The 5,792-nt window shown below is 41.0% G+C and overlaps 1 pseudogene across 1 annotated transcript; it reads right to left on the bottom strand.

Annotated features, from left to right (window-relative positions):
- Window positions 1–3,814: 3,814 nt before the first annotated feature.
- Window positions 3,815–4,720, bottom strand: LOC309867766 (olfactory receptor 4F6-like; annotated as a pseudogene). Its single transcript has one exon. The product of its transcript is annotated as an olfactory receptor 4F6-like (transcript).
- Between the last annotated feature and the right edge of the window lie 1,072 nt (window positions 4,721–5,792).

Raw genomic sequence — 5,792 nt, 5'->3', positions numbered from 1 at the left:
TCTGCCTCCCTCATATGCTCCATTTCTCTCTCTTTCTCACAAATAAATAAATTAAAAATCTTAAATAAATAAATAAGTATCTTGGTTTACATAGAATCAGAATTTGGGAACCCCTTAGAATAGATTCATGGGAATTTTACATTTTAAAATATTCTGGAGGGAAAAAGAGTGAAAGCGGCTCATTATTCCCAATTAATAAAATCATTCAGTTGGCAGAGATCTAAAAATATGTTCTGATACAGTTCCTTTCCTTAGTTTCTCCATCCTGGATATGTCAGTTTCTCTACAGTTTACATGGTTTGAACATTCATTTTCTTCCTTACCATCCCACTATTTATTAATGTAATAGACCAAAGTTTCATCCTTACAAAAAGAAAATCTCTCATCCTTTCAAGTAAGCTGATGGCCACTTGATTCTTTCTCTGTGAACATAAAGACATTGTCAGCAATTCCTTCAGATAAATATTTTATATGCTTGAACCTTATAAAAGCAAATAAAGATCACTGCCCTCCAGTTTTAACCACCTCAATTCCTTTAGTCTTCCTTCATAAGATCATCTTCTATCCCTTCATCCTTGGCACTCTGCCTAACTACCCCCATTTCACCACCAAACATCTTACTGCAGTGACCTAGAAAAATTCTAACAAATATTTAAAGAACGCAAACAAAAGCAGGAGGCTTGATTACAGGTTGTAAAACCTTACATATTTAGTTCCCTACTTTTTCTCCACCCTTCCAACACTTAATTTTAACCTACACTAATTAATCTAGTTTAAAGTGAGTTAGTTCCCTGGGTATTTTTCTTCTAAGCAGGTTTTTAATTATTCTTTCTTCATCGTGATTCTATGAAATTGGGGTTTTATTATTTTTATTTTATTTATCACTTATACCTACTTAAGGTTAATTCAGTCCTTTGTGTTGACAACCATTTGTATTTATTCTCCTACTCTACTTGTCATCTCCCCAGCACCACCTGTTTCTTTCTGACTCTGAGCCAAAACATAATTGAAATAGACAAACAACAAGTCATTATCAGAGTTTTCTTATCACTGAAGCTTATCTAGTTTAATACCTTCATCCTCTTGTCAATGTCATTCCATCCGTCCCTTGTAACTATTCCCAGACTATTATCTCACATTCACAGAGGTATATAAAATATTTCTAAAAATGGAAAATATAGCTAATTACTTGAACTAAGGGTTAGTGACCAACTAATGTTATCATGACCAAGGATGCACAATTAAGCTCAATTAATCAAGAAAATTGTTTACTAAAAATGTGAGCATAGCAACAAGGGAAAGCGCTCTAAATGAATCATAGGAGGGAGGAATGACACTTCTCTTTAAAGAAGATCATCTCGATTATTTTCTCTGCTACATTAAATCCTATCATGAATAATAAAAGCATCCTTAGATAATTTGATAGTATTCACTTTCTGAGAAATTAACACAAATTACTTGGAACAGCCTGATAAATATCAAATTTCTCTGTATATAAATAAAGTAGGAAACAAAAAAAAGACTAAAAATTTATACATAAAAAGTAGCTGCAGAAGTAACATGTTGTGAGTCACTTCTCTTTCATTAAGGTCACATAATAAGTGAATTGAGCACGTTTAACATCACTAGGGGTGGCATGTATGTATTATATACCCCTGGTATGATTAAATTAAAAATCCACTTCATCTTTATAGTATTCTTTACAAAAAACCAAAAATCCCAGTCTAATTATGAGGGACATTTTCAGACAAACCCAAATTAAGGGACATTTATAAAATGCCTGACCAATACCCCCAAAAGCTGTGATAGCCATTGTAAATAAGGTCAGACTGAAACACCCTCAAACCAGACTATGCTAAGGAATCATGACAAAATGCTGTGTGCTTTCCTACATTGAACATGGAAAAGAAAAGGGCATTAAAGGAAACCCTGGTGAAATCTGAATACAGTCTAGCACTGAGTTAATAGGAATGTACCAGTGTTGATCTCTCAGTGTATGGAGCATAGAAATGTAAGAAATGCAAGAAATGTAAGATGTAAGATGATAACATTAGAAGAAACAGTTGAAACTGAAGCTGGTAAGGGCTGTATAGGGACTCCCTGGAACCCCTTTGCAACTTCTTGGTCCAAATAGAAAGCTCTATTTAAATGAAACAAGAAATCAGAAAAGAAATGTAAAAATAGGTCCAAATAGATTTATTAAGTGAAAATTATTCATGAACATGGACATGAAGCTCTGCTATATGACAAACAGACATTCAAGAGACAAGGTGAATAATATAGTGGTACCCATCAGTGACAGCTTAACAGCCCAATGGAGACATGATACTTACCACTGAGGAAACAAGATCTAAAGTGACAGAAGGCAGCAAATGACCAGGAGCCTTGCAACCTGGACTCTCGATTTAAATCTTCCATATAGTCTCTTTAGGAAGTTGAGCTAATTAACTAATTTTCCAGTACCTGAAACTTTTTAAAATAGGGAAACTCTATGAGACGATTTACCTTAAAATTTAAAAACCCATGAGAACCTCCCTAATTGAATTTTAATAATTTTCTAAGTAACTGTGTGTACTCTATGAACTATTATCTTTCAGATCTAATCTATCCTTCATACTCTGCCAGGATGCAGGAGCTAAGGCTCTACAAACCCATTTCTTTTTGGCCAACTCTGTCATTTAGGGTCACTAAAGGGAGACTACAAGGTGGAAGAGGAAGGAGGGACTTCCTTGCTCCTTCCTGTTTGCTGCCTGTGGGCTTCCTTTCTGCTCACCATGCCTGTGAGCATCACCCAACCACACTGTTCACCTCAACAACCTTGGTTTCTTTCCCAGGCAACAGCTGTGATCCAACCTTAGAAGAGCTCATCTTCTCAGAAACACCTGTGTTACCAGCAGTATCCTTGCCTCAGGGGTGGTGTCCCTGCCCTTCTCTAAACTCAGAGACCCTAGCACCAACCAAGCAGCAGCCCTTCCTCAGATATGTGAGTTTCAACTCCACAGGTCCTTCTTACAAGATTTTAATAGCTTTTTATTTTTAAGTTTTAGTAATTCTAACTTCTTCCCTTCATTTTCCATCCCAAGGAGTGAAAGCTGCTTCCTACAAATGCTATGTCTGTGATACCTCACCATTCATCCACTTTTAAAAACTAGTTAAAATCTTTTACTTAGCTAACCATTCATTACACCAAACTTTTCCTTTCAAATTAACTGGTATGGTTAATTTGTCTCCTTACTGGACCCTGGAAAAGCCAAATTAGCAATGGAACAATGAGGGAAGCTAATAGATAATGAGCTGCAAAGATAGAAAACAAATCATCTGTATAGTAAGACAAATCAGATGAAGGAAAAATTAATATTTATCTTTAAAGTAAGAGAGTCTGTTGACATGAGGAAAATAGAAAATGAACAGTGAGCCACATATTGCCTTTCAAAAAGTATTGTTTCATGTTTATACTAATTCTGTTTGGCATCATATCATAATAAGACCACTGGTGAGATAAGAAAACCATGACCACGGTGCCTGTGTGGCTCAGTCAGGTAAGTGTGTGACTTCAGCTCAGGTCATGATCTTGGGGTTCTGAATCCAGCCCTGCTACCAGCTCTCCTCTCAGTGTGGAGTCTGCTTCTGCCTCTCCCTCTGTCCCTCCCCCTGCTTGTGTTCTCTCTCTCTGTCTCTCTCTCACTTGTTCTCGCTTACTCTCTATCATAAACAAACAAATGCAAGAAAACCATGACCTGTAAATCTCTTACAGAAGCAGAGTCCAGAGAACGACATCACCATGCAATCCTCTGCATGTTTAAGAGACTTTACTCTAATTCACAAACTGAGAACATAGTCTCCTCATTGCCACCTTCATCTCTTTATTCCTAAAAGTGTAGATGACCGGATTCAGAAAGGGAGTAAGAACTGCATCAAAGATGGCAAGGAACTTATCCAGATGTGATGTGGGAAATGGCCACACATAGAAGAAAATTAATGGCCCAAAGAACAAAACAACAACAGTGACATGAGCTGCCAGAGTGGAGAGGGCTTTGGACATACTTCCCATAGATTTTTTTCTGAACAGTCACCAAAATAAAGGTGTAAGAGATTATTAGAATTTAAAAAGGAGGCCACAGAAATAAAGTCACTATTGGCAGTAACCATGAATCCCAATGTGTTTGTCTCTGTGTAATTAAGTCTGATAAACTGAGGAAGGTCCAAAAAAAGCTGTCTAATTCATTAGGCCCACAGAAAGGCAAGTCCACAACAAAAGCCAGTTGAGTCACTGAATGAATAAGGCCAATGATCCAGGATGCAACCAGAAATAAAATGCATCTTTGTGGGATCATGACAGTCAGGTAGTGGAGGGGCTTATGTATGGCAACATATCTGTCAAAGGCCATGGCAATGAGCAGCACCATCTCACTGCCCCCAAATGCGTGGATAAAGAAGATAAAGAGATGGTTTTGCACTCTCTTGAAAGACCATAAATCATCTTGGGAGCTGTGGAAGAGCAAAATATCAAGTCGATGATGGAAAGGTTGGCCAGCAGGAAGTACATGGGGGACTGTAAATGAGGGTCAGAGGTCACAGTTGGCACAATGAGGAGGTTTCCCATCAGGCTGGCCACATAGAACACATAGGAAAAGAGAAAGAAAAGGAGCTGGATCTCTGGTGAGGTGGAGAGTTCTAGGAACACAAACTCCAACACCACTGAGTGGTTGCCTTCATCCATGGTCACTGTCAGCAGTGACACCTCTCATGCCACCTGAAAGAGGAAAGTAAGGAGAAATGATGTAGGAGAAAGGCACGGAACTTAATCTTGGGTGATTCAGCTGAAGGGCCACCCAATGTCCACCAATTATCACCAGCTTTCTGCCCAAATCAGTATTGGCTGGAAAATGCCTAGCAAACTCACTTCGTCCGCCACATGTCTACAGGGCCGCCCCCTGGGCCTGGCCCTGGATCCCAAGTTGTGGTGGCTCCAACCCTGCCAGAAAGATCTCGGTGAGTCAGGCACAGCCCCGGCCAATGCCTCCTGCTGCTCAGCCTCCAGGGGTACCCTCCGTGGTGCTGGCAGAAGGGGCCTGCTCTGCCCTTTGGTACAAGCAATAAGCCTCACCTAGTTTTTCTGTCTTCTTTTCCTGGGGTTCTGTGCCTCGAGTCCTCCAATTGGGGAACCCTCATTCCACACCATGAGTCCACCTGCCACCCAGGTGGAAACGGTGCCTTTCGGAGATGCAGAAAACCCTCAAAGTAAGAGAAACCTCTGTGCCCCCACTGAGGCCATCCACAACTTTTGGCACCACAGTGAGCTGAAAAGTCGGAGGCTGATTCTGGGTCACCACCCCTCCCTCAAGTCTCCTCTGGGACATCTTCCCTGTGGAGGGGCCCGCAGGCAGCCCATGTCTCTTGACACATTTTCCAGATGGCTGCAACATGCCCTTAGCGAGAAAGTGCTCTAGGCCACGGGGCACAGGGTGGTCAGAAGGCAGCCCAACACCGGCCAATTTGCATGAGCTTTCTGCCCACATCGATACCGATATGGGCAGAAAGTGCCTAAGAATTGGCTGGGACACCCCTGGCGAATTCGCATTGTGCATCCTGGCCCAGGATCCTGAGTTCTCGAGGCTCGAACCCTACCAGAAAGCCCTCCAGAAGTCAGGTGCTGGAGAGGCCAATGCCTCCTGTTCATCACCCTCCGAGATTCTCTTCCTAACCCTGGCGGATAGAGTCTGCCATGCCCCCAGGCCTAGGCACTAAGCCTCGCCTACTTTTTCAGTCTTCCGTTTCCAGGGTCCTGTTCC

Source organism: Mustela nivalis (assembly GCF_964662115.1).
Source record: "Mustela nivalis genome assembly, chromosome: 6".
Lineage (NCBI taxonomy): Eukaryota > Metazoa > Chordata > Mammalia > Carnivora > Mustelidae > Mustela > Mustela nivalis.
Note: the sequence above shows the minus strand (reverse complement) of the source record. Positions and strands in the feature narration are given on the sequence as shown.